The sequence below is a fragment of the Hyla sarda genome, chromosome 5 (genome assembly GCF_029499605.1).
Source record: "Hyla sarda isolate aHylSar1 chromosome 5, aHylSar1.hap1, whole genome shotgun sequence".
Taxonomy (NCBI): domain Eukaryota; kingdom Metazoa; phylum Chordata; class Amphibia; order Anura; family Hylidae; genus Hyla; species Hyla sarda.
The window spans coordinates 170139931-170157833 of record NC_079193.1 but is presented as its reverse complement, the minus strand read 5'-3'; the positions used below and the strand labels follow the sequence as shown (position 1 = coordinate 170157833).

Genomic DNA, 17903 nt, shown 5'->3' with positions numbered 1-17903 from the left:
GTAAGTTCGCTCATCTCTAGTTACCTACAAACAAGCAAGATTTCTGACTCTCTGCCCTCCTCTCGTTACCTGTATTAATGGTACCTGTTTGAACTTATTATCAGTATAAAAGACACCTGTCCACAACCTCAAACAGTCACATTCCAAGCTCCACTATGTCGAAGGACACCAGAAACAAAATTGTAGACCTACACCAGGCTGTGAAGACTGAATCGGCAATAGGCAAGCAGTGTGAAGAAATCAAATGAGGGAGCAATTATTATAAAATGGAAGACATACAAGACCACTGATAATCTTCCTTGATCTGGGGCTCCATGCAAGATCTCACCCCGTGGTGTCAAAATGATCACAAGAACGGTGAGCAAAAATCCCAGTACCACACAGGGGGACCTGGTGAATGACCTGCAGAGAGCTGGGACCAAAGTAACAAAAGCTACCATCAGTAACACACTAGGCCGCTGTCATTGCCAACAAATAGTATATATTAAAGTATTGAGAGGAACTTTTGTTATTGACCAAATACTTATTTTCCACCATAATTTGCAAAAAAATTCTTTAAAAATAAGACAATGTGATTTTATGGAATTTCTTTCTCATTATGTCTCTCATAGTTGAGGTATACCTATGATGAAAATTACAGGCCTCTCTCATCTTTTTAAGTGGGAGAATTTGCACAATTGGTGGATGACTAAATACTTTTTTGACCCACTGTTTATATAATTATATGTTCATACGATATATATATATATATATATATATATATATATATATATATCATAAGTACTTTGCATATATATATATATATATATATATATATACATAGAGAGAGAGAGAGAGAAAGAGAGAGAGAGAGAAAGAGAGAGAAAGAGAGAGAGATAAACAGAAATACATCTCCTCAATAAAGCTAATACATAGATTGTATATATACATTACATACACACATATATGTTTGACTAAACTTACATATACACATATTTGATAGATATTTTATATTTATATATATATATATATATATATATATATATATATATATATCCCCTTAAGGACACATGACGTACTGGAACGTCATGTGTCCGCTCCCGATCTATAACGCGGGGCCCGGCCTCTAACAATGGCCGGGACCCATGGCTAATAGCGCGTGGCATTGATCGCTGTGGCGCATGCTATTAACCCTTTAGACGCGGCGTTCAAAGTTGAACGCCGCGTCTAAAGTGAAACTAAAACCATGCCGGTTAGCTCAGTGGGCTGTTCGGGATAGCCGCAGCGAAATCGCGGCATCCCGAACAGCCTACAGGACAGCCGGAGGGTCCCTACCTGCCTCCTCGCTGTCCGATCCCCGAATGACTGCTCAGTGCCTGAGATCCAGGCATGAGCAGTCAAGCGGCAGAATCATCGATCACTGGTTTTTTATGAGAAAAAAATTCCAAAGTCCAAAATAGTGTTTTTTTGGTCACTTTTTATATCATGAAAAAATGAATAAAAAGCGATCAATAAGGTTATAGGGGTCAGAAAGGACAATTTTAAACGTATTAATTTTCCTGCATGAAGTTAGGATTTTTTCCAGAAGTACGACAAAATCAAACCTATATAAGTAGGGTATCATTTTAACCGTATGGACCTACAGAATAAATATCAGGTGTCATTTTTACCGAAAAATGTACTACGTAGAAACGGAAGCCCCCAAAATTTACAAAACTGCGTGTTTTTTTTTTCAATTTTGTCTCACAATGATTTTTTTTTCCATTTCACCGTAGATTTTTGGGCACAATGACTGACGTCATTACAAAGTAGAATTGGTGGCGCAAAAAATAAGCCATCACATGGATTTTTAGGTGCAAAATTTAAAGAGTTATGATTTTTTAAAGGCAAGGAGCAAAAAATCCATCCTCATATATTGTTGTCATATTCCAACACCATATCTCGTCCTCATATCTCAACCTCCTATCCCATCATCATATCTCGACCTCATATCCTGACCTCATATCCCGTCATCATATCTCGACCTCATATCCCGTCCAGTGGGGTAACAATAAATTTGGAGATTTTTTGAGGAGGCCCATAAGCTCCTCCCCCACAAGGTATGCCACGCCCACACCAATATACCCCACCCATCACAAATTACTCTGTCCATACTGATATGTACTGCCATAGGCATTTCCTATGGACTTATGAAGAGCATCTGTAGGTAATTCTTACATTTGTTTTTGCCCCCGAGCAGCAGCGATTCTTGGTAAGGGGCCCACGAGCGGCAGCGCAGTGCAGCGCCAGCGGCACACACAAGGCCGTCTTGGACCCTGGGCAAGCTATTTTTTTTGGTCCCCCACCTCCATCCCACACACACTCGGGATCAGTACAGGATCAGTAATGTAATGTATGTACACAGTGACCTCACCAGCAGAATAGTGAGTACAGCTCTGGAGTGGGAGCCAATCAGTTGTGGGTGTGGTTCTGCTTAAGTTCAGCTGTGTGTGTCTGCTGTGCCTCCTGAGCTCCAGGGAATTACCACCTGTTCCACCTGGGACCTGCTTTCTCCTCCCCAGGGAGGGAGTGGGTTTCCAGGGATGAGTGAGGGAGGCGAGGCCCAGGCTTCTGCCTCCCGGAGTAGGCCGCATGGAGGCAGGAGAGGCCAGCAAGCGGCCTGTACATCAGAAGATTTGGGGGTTAGACGATCCACCCGGAGTCGCAGCAATGTCACTCCAACACCCCCCACAGAGGCAAGAGGCCGAAAGGTTTCTGGAAATGAGGATCCCAATTTGGGAAAGCTGGGTGCTGCCAGCAGAAAGCCAAAGTCATCTGGAGGAAGGCAGAGTACTCACGGAGGTGAAGCCGCCCTCAGTGAGGAAGGCTGGGGAATGCTGAGGACCCGGGAGTCTATTTCCACCTATACTACCCGGGTCGTAAGTCACCTTCGTGAGTATGAAGACGCCAGTAAAGCTGTGAGGAGGCTTCAGGAGGAACTTCGCCATGTCCGTTCTAAGCTGGAGGTTACCCCAAAGAAGAAGAAGCCTGAAGTCCAGGCACAGATAAAAGGTCTGATGGCTGAAATAAATGCTTTGGAGGAAAGAAAGGAGGAATTGCTGGAGATGAGTGGACCATTTAAAGAAAAGCTGAAAAATCAAGAGCGTTTCAGAGAAATGGATGAAAAGAAACAGAGAAGGTTGATGGGGCTGCAACCTGAGAGCCAGGTGGATGATGAGGAGGAGATAGAGGGAGAACAACAGCCAGATCCACCTGGTGGCCTGTCGCAACAGCAGCAGGCCCCGTACAGTGGGCCCCCTGCACAGCAGCCAGCAGTATCACCTGCCGACTCAGGGGAAGACAGTGACAACAGCTACCAGGGAGGGGCGCTAATGGCTCAGATACGTATGCTGGAATCCCCAGTGTGTCCTCAGAATCTGGTGTTTGGAGATGAGCTGCCAGATGAGGCACCTGGGGGTAAGAAAAAGAAGAAGACCAAGCCAAAGCAGCAAGAAGTGTTGAGTTACATCTACACCCCCCCTCCCTGTATACCCTGAGTCGGCCGCAGGGTCAGCTCATTGTGCAAGCCCCGTTACCCAGCCCAGCCCGTGTTCTGTGGTGGACTCGGTGCAAAGGAGCGGGGAGAGTACAGGTACTAAAAGGGCGCAAAACTCCATGCCTGTTTGCAGCAGCAGGGATGGAGTAGAGAAGGCACCGGCCGCAAGGCCGGACAGTGAGGGCAGCCCAGCAGTGGGCATAGGGGCAGACTCCGGGGCTATAGTTCGCTCCCCTGTGGGAGGGGGGGGTGACTCAGTGCCTGAGTTAGTCGCGGTGACTACAGATGTAACAGACGCTCCCAAAAGAAAAGAAAAAATCTTATTTTGTATTGGCGCCGCTGATCCCATTGATCAGCGGCGCCCTGAAAAGACTGGAGAAATTGCTGATGAGGCGGAGGGCACTAATAAGAACAGGGCTGGGGCCTCCTCTAGACTGGGTAAGCATGCTGCCCGGTCCCTTAAAGGGCCAGCGGAGGTTGTCCCAGCTCTAGTGCCCCGTGATGCCGAGGCACAACGGACTGAAAATGTATCTTCATCAACATCACCATCATCATTTGCCGGTTTACCTGTTGCTGGTCCAGCCAGTGTGAGTGATGGGGTAAATGGGGTTGGGGGATGTATGACTGGGGAGAGGATTGAGATTGATGTTACTGGGGAAGGTGTTTTTGGGGGAGGTGGTGACCATGTTATTGGAGTTGGTGCTAATGTTGTCATTGGGGGTGGTGGGGATGTTGTCATCGGCAGGGGTGTAGGTGTAGGGTCTGGTCTGGTTGCCCCCCCAGTGGTGACAGACCATAGGAGTTATGCCAATGTCACTGCTGGGGGAAGTAGAATACTTTCCTCGTCTCCTGACTCTAGTGACGGCTTATTGCAGCGACGTCTCCTGGAAGCTCTGAAAAAGGGGGAAAGGTCGATTAATGTAGAGGGTAGAGCAGTTGATCTGTCCTTCTGGATAGAGAGACATGGTCTCTCTGCCTTCCGAGAGGAAAGAGGGGGCGATACTGTGTGGTCCCTCCCAACAGCCGGGCAGGTAGTAACCGTAGGAATGTGGTCCGTCTTCGGTGGCAGGGTGAAGATACGTGTCCTTCAAGGACCAAAGTGGTTGAGCTCTTGCTAAAGATGGGCTTCAAGGCAGTTGATATCTTTGCCTTGATACATCCCTACGGTACTCCTGAATTCGATATCAGTTTTGTTCGGCCAGAGGGGCTTGAGCTTTTCTGGTGGAATTATGAATTGGTAAAGAATGAGCCCGGCTGGTGAGACTTTGCACTACAGGCATTGTCTCGTCAAAACGAAATCAAGAGAGTGACCGTTTTGACCCGTAACGAATCACTCTCTTGTGTTGACATCATCACCTGGTTAGGACGGTATGGCGAGTTAATGGGGGTCCCGCAGAAGAACAGGGACGAGTTTGGCATCTGGTCAGGAGCCTGGACGTTTTTGGTAAAACTTAAACGTTCAGGAAATACAGTTACCCATATTCCATCCTCTGCCTTTCTCGGTAGAGATCGTATCCAGATTTTCTACCGGGGTCAGCCGAAGCTCTGTCACAGATGTGGTGACCCCACACACTTCAGTGCAAACTGTACGGTGCAGAAATGTGCCTTGTGTGGGGTGTAGGCCATCTTGCCGCATCTTGTGCAGAGATTAGGTGTCACCTGTGTGGTGACTTAGGGCACCCATTCAGTCGCTGTCCTCGTTCTTTCGCTAATGCAGTCTTGTCCCCGGCGGGTGAAGATCACGAGCCGGAATCTGCTGGGGAGGGGACTAGCAGGGGTGGAGGAACTGAGGGGTCAGTGAGGAACAGCAAGAGAAAGACACCAGCCCAACTAAGACGTCTTGATAAACGCCAAAGGGATAGGGTGATGGGGAAAGCCCGGGTTACTGGGACGACCTCTCATTCTGTCCCAGAGGCCAACCTTGCTGCTGAGACCCTGAGGGATGGCGAGCTGAATGAGGAGGTCAGGAGGATCCAGAATGAGGAAGGTGCCATCTCCTCAGATAGCGTGGAGGAGGATGATGGGGGATGGAAGAAGGAGACACGAAAGCGGGGTACAAGTAGAAAAAAAAAGGGAGATTTAAGATCTTCTCCCACCCCAGTCCAGGTGCCAAAGGAAGGCAAAACTGACTCCCCTCTGGTTGGCCTTTCCAATCGATTCCGACCCCTCAGGGACATCTCCTCCTCTTCTTCGGAAGGGGAGGATGAGGGGGAGGTGGCAGAGGGGCTTCCAGGGGACGCCGAGTCCTCTTCCCCTGGGGAGGTTATGTCCTCGGGGGAAGGGACTGGCCTAGAATCCGGAGACGAGGAAAGTAAAACGACATCTGGTGAGATGGACACTTCTATTTCTCTAAAGAGGGTGAAGAGTTCTTCTGATGTGGAGGGTGAGAAGGGGAGTGGGAAAAAGAAAGCTGTTTAACTCAATCACCCTTGATGGCGGCACCCTCTCCGTTGACGCTGGCGTCCATTAATGTCGCCAGCATTAAGTCAGATACGGCTCGATTTGCTGCCTATGATTTTTTTGCCCATATTAATGCTGATATTTTATTTTTGCAGGAGACCAGGATAACAGATATGTCATCTATCTACAAGGCTAAAAGAGAGTGGAGGAATGGGCCCTCCTACTGGTCTCTTGGGGCCGAGCCGTATAGCGGAGTGGCGGTCCTTTTTACCGCAGCGGTAGAATGTCGACGGGTTATCGAGTTAGAAATGGGGAGGTGCCTGATCTTAGATGTCCTCATGAGGGGACAAGAACTTCGCCTTATTAACATCTACGGCCCACAGTCTAAGTGGGACCGGAAGTGTCTCTTTATGAGGATCAAGCCCTATCTTTTTACAAGTCGGCAGGTGGTCTTTGGAGGGGACTTTAATGCTGTCACGAGGCCCCAAGACAGGGGAGGTGCCAGAGAAAAGCTGACTTATGATAGCGTCGCCCTTAATAGCATAGCGAGTGAGGCTCGCCTGGTGGATGTCCACATCCGGCACACTCCAGGCCACGCGGGATTCACCTATCATAGGGGTAGTTGTAGGTCTAGATCCTACTACTCGCACCTCTTGGGAAGGAAGGATCTAGATCGAGATAAGGTATCAGCTTTCTTGGCTGAAACCGTCCCTGAACCAGGAGTAGACCCCTCTCTTGACGTTTTGACAGAGATGATCCGGGAAGAGGAAGTCAGGATGGCTATTGATGGGCTTGCCCTCAAGAAGTCACCCGGTCCGGATGGCTTAACATCTGAGTTCTATAAGACCTTTAAGGACACTTTGGTTCCCCTCTTGACCGCGGTTTTTAATGAGTGTCTATCCTCGGGCACTCTGCCAAAGTCAATGAGGAGGTCAGCGCTGATCATCCTGTCAAAGGGTAAAGACCCGTCCCACATTGAGAATTGGCGTCCCATAGCACTTCTCAATGCGGACAGAAAGATTCTGGCAAAAGTGCTGTTTAATCGGCTGGTGGAGTTTGCACCCCGGCTCCTTTCGGGGGCTCAACATTGCTCTGTTCTGGGCCACAGTACATTCAGTGCTGTGCTCAGTGTCCGAGAGGCTGTGGAGCAGGGTAGGGCTGGCCACTGGAAGGGGTACTTGCTGTCCTTGGATCAGGCAAAAGCGTTTGATCGGGTTAACCATGAGTACCTCTGGTCTGTCCTTCTGAGATATGGCCTGCCAGGGGGGTTTGTTGATTGGCTTAAGACCTTGTATGTAGGGGCAGAGAGTTTCCCGCTTGTGAATGGTTGGATTGGCCGCTCTTTTGAGGTTGAGTCTGGTGTCCGTCAGGGTTGTCCTTTGAGCCCTTTGCTGTACGTGTTTGCAATTGATCCATTCCTTAGAAGGATTGATTGTGGACCGTTGGCGGGGGTGAGAATGGACCTGGCAGTGCCGGATTCGGCTCTGAGGGCGGTAGCATACGCTGATGATGTCACCGTGTTTGTCTCCTCACAAGAGGAGGGCAGATGGGTGATGTCAGAGGTGGACCGCTACTCGGAGGCATCCGGGTCCAAGATCAATCAGGATAAGTGTGAGAGTCTCTGGCTGGGAGGGGGAGATCCTGATTTTGATCTCCCGGACGCCCTTTCAGAGCCCCAGGAATCCGCAAAAGTCCTCGGCATCGAATTTGGTCAAGGGGATTACCCCAAACAAAACTGGGAAAGCAGGCTTAAGATCGCCGCTCAGAAGGTGGATCAGTGGAAGGGTTGGTCTTTGACCCTCAGGGAAAGGGTTAACCTGATGAAAACTTTCCTGCTCCCTTTGCTGATATATCTGGGCAGTGTATGCATGTTGCCAGAACCTCTTTGGACCCGGGTCTACAGTGTGTTCTTCCAAATGTTATGGGGGAATAGACTAAACCTAGTGAAGAGGGAGGTTACTTACCGTACGAGGAGACTAGGCGGGTTGTGTATGGTCAACCCTGTGGTGTTCCTAGTGAATACCTTTCTTAAGACCAATATAGCAAACCTCTGGTCAGAGAGGGCTCCTCCGTGGGTATCCTCCTGTAGGGGATGGTTTCGGCCTTTCTTCCAGGAATGGGAGACAGGAGGGCAGGTGAAGGATCTTCGCACACCACACGGACATCTCCCGGCTTATGCTACCCCGGTTCTGAAGGTTATTCGTCGGTGGGGTCTGGGGATGTGGGAGATTAGGACTCTGTCGAGGAAATTCCTTGACAAGAGGGTCCTGTCTTCTTATTTCCAGAGGCCATTGGCGCTCAAGGACTGCCCAAGTTGGGATCTGGAGGTGGGTTTAGAGCTTTTGAATTCTATCAGGATCCCCTTGAAGTTTTGGGACTTGACTTGACGCTGCTTCCATGGGAAACTGTGTGTGAGGGACAATCTGAAGTGCAGGAGCTCTGATGACCGGGGATGTCCCCGCGAAGAGTGTGGAGGCATGCTGGAAAGCATGGAGCATTTTCTGCTTCATTGTCCCTTTAACACAGAGGTTTACAACAGGGTGGGCACTTCCATTGGTTGGCCTCGGCTGGCCAGTCTCTCCTATGCGGAATGGGCCTATGGGGCATTCAGAAACCTTGGAGGCTGGGACCGGTGCACTTTATTCCTAGTCAGCTCAGTGGTCAGGTATTACACGTGGAACGCACGGTGTTTAATGTCGACGCAGCGTAAAATCCTCCCTGTGGGTGAGGTGGTTAGGAACATTCTCGGTGACCTGGTGAAGGTGCGTTCTCTGGAGTACGAGAGGCTGGGTGCTGGCAGGGCCTCTCATCTGTGGAGGGGCTCTGTCTTTAAAGTGCCTTAGCCTGTTGTCTCCCCCTGGTGGTGGGCTGATGCTGGCACATTAGTCTTTTTGTTTTGTGCTGTAGATATATGGTGATATAGGGCTTGCAGGCACTGAACTTGAGCTTTAGGGGTTTGTGTGATTGAAAAGCCTTATTGTTGTTTGTTGTTTGGTTTGGTTTGGTATAGTTTGTATTATTTTGTATATATTTGTTTTGTTTGTACATTTATGTATATGTGTATATATGTATATATATTGTATTTTTTTTCTAGGGGTTGTGTTGTGTTGGGGTTTAGTGTTAGGTTGGGTGGTGGGTAGATAGGGGAGGGGGGTTTCTGTGTGGGACTTTTTATAATAAAAAAAAAAAAATCCTGGACTGGTTCATGGACGTCTGTTATCATGTACTGGGGGCATGGGATGCGGGACCAGCTCAGGGCCAAAAAAAATAATAATTAAAAAATAAATAAATAAATAAATAAATAAATAAACACTTGTATATTCTGTTTTTCTGTTTGCGGTGTTTGTTGGTGGTTTGACATATTTATTATTTTGGGTGGGGAAATGCAACCGGACCAGTTTTTAGTTATTATTGTTATTATTATTATTACTGTAAGTATTATTATTATTGTAGAGTGTTTAGTAGTTGTTGTTATTATAGCGGTGTGTTTGGTGAGAATGAGGCTGGACCCGAAGATACTTGGATGGACATTTTTAGACTAATATGGACTCATTTTTGTATATATTATACAGGTGTATGTTGTTTGTATTATTGTTATGGTGATGTTTGTTCTTTTTGTAATGTTTAATATTTTTTAATAAAAGATCTACAGGATATAACTCAGGATCAGTACAGGATAAGTAATGTAATGTATGTACACAGTAACCTCACCAGTACACCAACAAAACACAGTGAACAGCCTAGTATAGGAGGGGAACTATAATGCGTCCCTACGGTACTCCTAAGGCTATGTGTATATGGACATATCTATGCTGCCAATACAGGAATGGAGGCTGTATGTCTGTCTACTGCCCCACTTCAGTGTTCCAACCACCGGTCCTCCGGTCCAGGGTCACGATCTACTGCTATGGCCTAGAGACCATAGCAGTAGATCCTGGGACCGGAGGAGCTGTGGTCGGAACACTGAAGATGACGTGCTGCCAGCTGGTGCTGGTGACTTACCATGCCGGCCAGCACATGTCCTCCTCGATGCTCCGCTCCTCCATTGCTATGGGCGCAAGCACGGGACGTCAGTGACGTCCCTGCGTTCGCTACCTCCCGGCGGTAATGCAGAGGCCGCCGTAGAAAGGTAACCAAAACATCTTTGTGTCCCGAAAAGATCAATCGGGACACAGGGATGTCCAGAATGTGACAGGGGCCCCCTGCGGACTGCTCAGTGGCAGCCACGGACCCCCCCCCCCCCGGGCTTGCGCACGCCTATGCTGAGCACCCCGGTCACATGCCTATGCTGAGCAGCCGGCAGGGGGCCCCCTGGGGGATGGGGGTCCTAGGCAATTGCCTAGTTTGCCCCGCCCTAATGCTGGCCCTGCACACAGCTCTGCTTCATAAGACAGACATGCACACACACCTATGCTTCATAAGACACACAGTTTGTCTCACACATCAAGATATCTCCTGCTTCCCCCACATTTAACACTTCCTCCAAACACGGCATCCTCTTCTGCCTCTCCCCTGCTCAGCTAAAGATTTCTGCAGCCAACTCCCCAGCCTCTAGACTCCCTCAACCCCCTCAGTTGTCAGATCTTTCTTCCATGCAGTTCTTCTTGGGGGCGTGGCTTACATGGACTCAGAGACAGAACTGCAAGCCAGGCCCCATAGACAGCATAAAAGTCACATGATCTCTCCAAGGGTGGGGGCTAGAGGCAGTTCGGGGAAGAAAGCCGAGACAAAGGGGATGCAGAATAGCTCATTTTGCTGCATTTCGCCTGATTAGTGCTTTATAAAGCTCTGCAACAGTGCATTATTTATAATTACTTGCTTGGGAAGATATATTTATCATTACATGAGGGAATTAAATAAGTGATATTTTACTTAACCCCTTAACGACGCCGGACGTAAATGTGCGTCCTGGTGAGCTTGTACTTAACGCACCAGGACGTACATTTACATCCTATGCATAACCGCGAGCATCGGAGTGATGCTCGTGTCATGCGCGGCAAGTCCCGGCTGCTGATAGCAGCCAGGGACCCGTCCATAATGGCGGACATCCGTGATCGTGCGGATGTCCGCCATTAACCCCTCAGATGCCATGATCAATACAGATCACGGCATCTGCAGCATCAGGGTAACTAAAATGGATGATCGGATCGCCCGCAGCGCTGCCGCGGGGATCCGATCATCCAGCATGGCAGACGGAAGTCCCCTCCCCTGCCTCCGCTGCCTTCCATGGGTCTTTTGCTCTGGTCTGCGATCGAGCAGTCCTGAGCAGAAGATGACCGATAATACTGATCAGTGCTATGTCCTATGCATGGCACTGAACAGTATTAGCAATCAAATGATTGCTATAAATAGTCCCCTATAGAGACTATTAAAGTCTAAAAATTTAAGTAAAAAAGAAAAAAAAAAGTTAAAAAAATGCTCCCCAATAAAAACGTAAATTGTCCCATTTTCCCTATTTCACCCCCAAAAAGTGTAAAAATAATATTTTATATACATATTTGGTATCGCCGCATGCGTAAATATCCCAACTATTAAAATAAAATGTTAATGATACCTTATGGTGAACGGCGTGAACGTAAAAAGAAAAAAAGTCCAAATTAGCTTCTTTTTTTTATAACATTTTATTCCAAAATTTTTTTATAAAAAAAGTATTAAAAGTTTTATAAAAGCAAATATGGTATCAATAAAAAGTACAGATCACGGCACAATAAATGAGCCCTCATACCGCCACTTAAACGGAAAAATTAAAAAGTTATAGGTCTTCAAAATAGGGGGATTTTAAACACTAATTTGGTTAAACAGTTTGCGATTTTTTTTTTTAAGCGCAACAGTAATAGAAAAGTATGTTATCATGGGTATCATTTTAATCCCATTGACCCAAAGAATAAAGAACACATGTAATTTTTAGTAGATTGTACGGCGTGAAAACGAAACGTTCCAAAATTTGCAAAATTGCGGTTTTCTTTTTAATTTCCCCACACACATAGTATTTTTGGGGTTCCGCCATACATTTTATGGTAAAGTGAGCAATGGCATTAAACGGACAACTGGTCGCACAAAAAACAAGCCCCATACTAGTCTGTGGATGAAAATATAAAAGAGTTATGATTTTTTTGAAGGTGAGGAGGAAAAAACGAAAAATAAAATTGTCTGAGTCCTTAACCCCTTAAGGACACAGGACGTACTCAAACGGCCCCTTTTCCGAGTCCTTAAGGACTAAGGACGTTTGAGTACGTCCTGTCAAATCCCGGCCCCCCGCCGCTAGCCGGAGGGGAGCCGGTGCCCGATGCCTGCTGAAAGCAGGCATCGCGGCATATCGCCCAGGGGGGGTCATGATGACCCCCCATGTCGGCGATGGCCGCAGATCGCTGGACAATTCAGTCCAGCGATCTGCGGCAGATTCCGGGTCAATTGGGTCTCCAGTGACCCGGAATTACAGGCTGTTCGGGGCCGTCTCTGACTTATAGTTTTGCAACAGCTGGAGGCACATTTTTTCTATGGAAAAGTGTACCTTCAGCTGTTGCATAACTACAACTCCCAGCTTGCACAATCAGCTAAAGTGCATGCTGGGAGTTGTAGTGGTGCATCTGCTGGTTGCATAACTACAACTCCCAGCATGCCCGTTGGCTGTCGGTGACTGCTGAGAGTTGTAGTTTTGCAAAAGCTGAAGGCACACTGAGTTAAGTAGCAAACCAGTGTGTCTCCAGCTGTTGCATAACTACAATCCCCAGCATCCCCAGCCAAAGTAGTATGCCTCCAGCTGTTGCATAACTACAAGACCCAGCATGCCTTTCTGCTGTCCGTACATGCTGGGGGTTGTATCTTTTGCAACAGCTGAAGGCACACTGGTTGCAAAACACTGAGTTTGTTACCAAACTCGGTGTTTCACAACCAGTGTGCCTCCAGCTGTTGCAAAACTACAACTCCCAGCATGCACTGATAGACCGTACATGCTGGGAGTTGTAGTTTTGCAACAGCTGGATGTTCCCCCCCCCCTCCCCCCCCAATGTGAATGTACAGGGTAGACTCACAAGGGCGGAGGTTTACAGTAAGTATCCGGCTGCAAGTTTGAGCAAATTTTCTGCCGCAGCTCAAACTGCCAGCGAGAAACTACTGTGAACCCCCGCCCGTGCTACTGTACCCTAAAAAACACTACACTGCACTAACACACAATAAAATAAAAAGTAAAAAAACACTACATATACACATACCCCTCCACAGCCCCCTCCCCTCCCCAATACAAATGAAAAACGTCTGGTACGCCGCGGTTTCCAAAACGGAGCCTCCAGCTGTTGCAAAACAACTACTCCCAGTATTGCCAGAAAGCCACTGACTGTCCAGGCATGCTGGGAGTTTTACAACAGCTGGAGGCACCCTGTTTGGGAATCACTGGCATAGAATACCCCTATGTCCACCCCTATGCAAGTCCCTAATTTAGGCCTCAAATGCGCATGGCGCTCTCACTTTGGAGCCCTGTCGTATTTCAAGGCAACAGTTTATGGTCACATATGGGGTATCGCCGTACTCGGGAGAAATTGTGTTACAAATTTTGGGGGGTATTTTCTGCTTTTACCCTTTTTAAAAATGTAAAATTTTTGGGAAAAGAAGCATTTTACATATGCAAAAGTCGTGAAACACCTGTGGGGTATTAAGGTTTACTTAACCCCTTGTTACATTCCCCGAGGGGTCGTTTCCAAAATAGTATGCCATGTGGGGGTTTTTTTGCTGTCGAGGCACCATAGGGGCTTCCTAAATGCTGCATGCCCCCAGAGCAAAATTTGCTTTCAAAAAGCCAAATGTGACTTCTGAGACCTGTAGTGCGCCAGCAGAGCACTTTTCACCCCCATATGGTGTGTTTTCTGAATCGGGAGAAATTGGGCTTCAAATTTTGGGGGGTATTTTCTGCTATTACCCTTTTTAAAAATGTAAAACTTTTGGGAAAACAAGCATTTTAGGCAAAAAAATTTTTTTTTTTTACATATGCAAAAGTCGTGAATCACCTGTGGGGTATTAAGGTTCCCATTAACCCTTGTTACGTTCCCCGAGGGGTCTAGTTTCCAAAATGGTATGCCATGTTTGTTTTTTTTTGTTGTTCTGGCACCATAGGGGCTTCCTAAAGGGGACATGCCTCCCAAAAACCATTTGTCGCTCCTTCCCTTCTGAGCTCTCTACTGCGCCCGCCGAACAATTAATATAGACATATGAGGTATGTCCTTACTCGAGTAAAATTGGGTTTCAAATACAAGTAAAAATTGTCTCCTTTTTACCCCTTGCAAAAATTCAAAAATTGGGTCTACAAGAACATGCGAGTGTAAAAAATGAAGATTGTGAATTTTCTCCTTCACTTTGCTGCTATTCCTGTGAAACACCTAAAGGGTTAAAACGCTGACTGAATGTCATTTTAAATACTTTTGGGGGTGCAGTTTTTATAATGGGATAATTTGTGGGGTATTTCGAATATGAAGACCCTTCAAATCCACTTCAAACCTGAACTGGTCCCTGAAAAAAAGCGAGTTTCAAAATTTTGAGAAAAATTGGAAAATTGCTGCTGAACTTTGAAGCCCTCTGGTGTCTTCCAAAAGTAAAAACATGTCAATTTTATGATGCAAACATAAAGTAGACAATTGAAAATGTGAATAAAAAAAAAAATTTGGAATATCCATTTTCCTTACAAGCAGAAAGCTTCAAAGTTAGAAAAATGCTAAATTTAAAAATTTTTCATCAAATTTTTGGATTTTTCACCATGAAAGGATGCAAGTTACCACAAAATTTTACCACTATGTTAAAGTAGAATATGTCACGAAAAAACAATCTCGGAATCAGAATTATAACTAAAAGCATTCCAGAGTTATTAATGTTTAAAGTGACAGTGGTCAGAATTGCAAAAAATGGCCGAGTCCTTAAGGTGAAAAAGGGCTCAGTCCTTAAGGGGTTAAGGTCCAAATGGGCTGAGTCCTTAAGGGGTTAAAGGGGTACTCCAGTGTAAATTTTTATTTTTAAATAAACTGGTGCCAGAAAGTTAAACAAATTTGTAAATTACTTCTATTTAGAAATATTTATCCTTCAATCAGCTGCTATGCTCCACAAGAAGTTCTTTTCTTTTTTTAATTTCCTTTCTTTCTGACCACAGTTCTCTATTCTGACATCTCTGTCCATGTCAGGGACTGTCCAGAGTAGGATAGGTTTACTATGGGGATTTGCTTCTATTCTGGACAATTTCCAAAATGGACAGAGGTGTCAGCAGAGAGCGCTGTGGTCAGACAGAAAATAAATTAAAAATTAAAATAATTTCCTGTGGGACATACAGCAGCCGATAAATACTGAAAGGATTAAGATTTTTAGGAAGTAATTTACAAATCTGTTTAACTTTCTGGCACCAGTTGATTTAAAAAAAAATGTTTTCCGCTGGAGTACCCCTTTAATTGGATTACACCTTTAAATAGGTTGTTTCACAAAGCAAAGTTTGTTAAATCAGATGTGTACCACTTATGTAAATGTAGATGTGTGTTTTTATGCAAAGTAACTTACATACTTGTACTGTGTTGCCTATATATCCGAACACTTCCTGGTTTTCTCTCCTTCCTGATTGTGCTGTTGCCGTGCAACAGAGCACACACTTTCCCACAATTCCCCCTTGATTGCATGTGCATTGGAGACTAACTAAGCCAGTACTTCCTGGACAGACTAGGATATTGCAGTTAAACTGAGCATGTCTGACCCATTTTAGTGGGCTGTAGCCAGGCACATGGGAGATCAGGAAGTATATATCCCTTAAATAGTTTGTTTTCATAATCGCTTCTACATATTGAAATTTCACATACTGCATACGTTTAGGCCTACTAAGCTTTGGGAGACAACCCCTTTAAGCCAGTTTTCAATTCAGATGCAAACTAAACTTTCTAAATTTACAGGGGAAGATTTACCAAAACCTGTCCAAAGGAAAAGTTGCTGAGTTTCCCCTAGTAACAAATCAGATTGTTTCTTTCATTTTTTTTTTACAGGCCTTTTGTTATAGGCAATTAGCAACTTTTCCCCTGTGCAGGTTTTTATAAATCTCCAGCATTTGGCATCTCCAGCATTCATATTTAGGGGGGGGGGCACTTTCTTACCATACGGTACCCTGCGGCGAGATCTTCTCCTGTTGCTTAGCAGCCGGGGGCAGGGACACGTCCATGACGTCGGCCGTGCATACGCGCCAACGTTTTAGAACGTCAGCGTCCCTGCCCCGGCTGAATTACGGTAAGCTAACTTGCCGTGGGTGTCGCAGGACCAGCCAAAGGAGGCAGGGGGGTGGCCGAGGGGGGCTGTGGGGTCGGCGGGCATTAATGGGGTGGCCGGGGGGATGTGGAATCTGCGGGCATTACCGCACTGTGGTGGCCGGGTGCGGTGTCGGGTCTGCGGGCATTACTGTGACGGCCGGGGGGGGAGGTGTGTGGAGTCTGCTGGCATTACTGCGGTGGCCATGTGGGGTCTGCGGGCATTACTGGCGACCGCGGTCCGCCAGCAGATTACCCCTGGACTAGGTCTTATTTTCGGGGTAGGGCTTATATTGCAGCCCTACCCCATAATCCTGCTAGGGCTTACTTTCGGGGTAGGGTTTATTTTCGGGGAAACATGGTATATATATATATATATATATATATATATATATATATATATATATATATATATATACACACACAGCGACACCACTGTCTCACATAACAATCTAAATGAATTCCCTGCATGGGACAGCTGCATCTAAGGCTTCCCTGTGTGGCTTTACTTAAATCTATGGCAACTCCGAACTGGCTTAACAACAGTTTACGCCTGCTAGCAGGTATAAATCGTAATGTATTTGGCATGTGGGAGCTACCACGCCCTTCCACAGTAACCCCCCGACCATTTGCGAGTGTAGCAGAGAAGGGCAAATAGTTGGAACATTTTAAGTAAATCAGTTTATTTATAAAGTTAGCGACTCTTTGATGAATTGCACTGGGCACAGATGTGATAACTGTCCCCCTGTATTTACAGACACCCCGCTTTTACACTTTACTCTTCAGAAAAGCAAATTAGGTTAGCTTGACATATTCTGTCCTTAGTAAAACCATGCTGCTATCACTTATAATACTATAATCCCCTACATATTCCTCTAGTCCTTTATAAGCCCCTTAAATAGTTTTCCCATAAAAATTACTGAACTTATTTCTCTAAGGGTGGGTTTACATCACGATTTTACCATCCTACTTTTTCTCACAATTTTTTAACTTCAAATCGTACAAAACTGTATGCCAAGTCGTAAACATTGACTTCCACTGAGTAATACAGTGGTCCCTCAAGTTACAATAATAATTGGTTCCAGGATAACCATTGTATGTTGAAACCATTGTATGTTGAGACTATAACTCTATGGAAACCTGGTGATTGGTTCTAAAGGCACCAAAATGTCATCCAAAAATAGGAAAAAGTGAGAATTAAAGAAAAAATAAGTAGATAACTAATATAGATAAAGCAAATCCTTACATATAAAAGTAAGAAAGATCTGCTGGGAGCTGTAAATCACTGTCTATGTCAGTGTTTCCCAAGCAGGGAGCCTCCAGCTGTTGCAAAACTACAACTCCCAGCATGCCCGGACAGCCAAAGGCTGTCCGGGCATGCTGGGAGTTGTAGTTTTGCAACAGCTGGGGGCACCCTGCTTGGGAAGCACTGGTCTATGTACAGGACAGGAGCTTCTTCAGGGTCCTGTACATTACATGCAATGTCCTAAAAAAGTAACATGGAGCCGCATCACCTGGTGTCCAAAGGAGCAGGTAACCCTGGCCCTTAGGCTAGGTTCAGACTACGGAATTTCCGCCTGCAATTCCTCTTCGAAATTGCAGGCGGAAAATCCGCTTGCTAAAATGTACTGTGTAGTGAATGGTTTTCCGTTCACAAATTCACACTTCGGAATTTGTGAAGCAGAATTTGTGAAAGGAAAATCCGCTGGGAAATTTCCACCTGAAGAAAGGGG

General features: G+C 46.1%; 1 protein-coding gene across 1 annotated transcript in view; it reads right to left on the bottom strand.

Moving 5' to 3' along the window:
- CFAP90 (cilia and flagella associated protein 90) overlaps window positions 1–15484 on the bottom strand; it is a 69944-nt gene extending 54460 nt beyond the window's left edge. The window contains exon 1 of the mRNA XM_056520732.1: window positions 15443–15484. The gene's annotated coding sequence lies outside the window, so the exon portion shown is untranslated. The remainder of the gene's footprint in view (window positions 1–15442) is intronic.
- Window positions 15485–17903: the final 2419 nt, after the last annotated feature.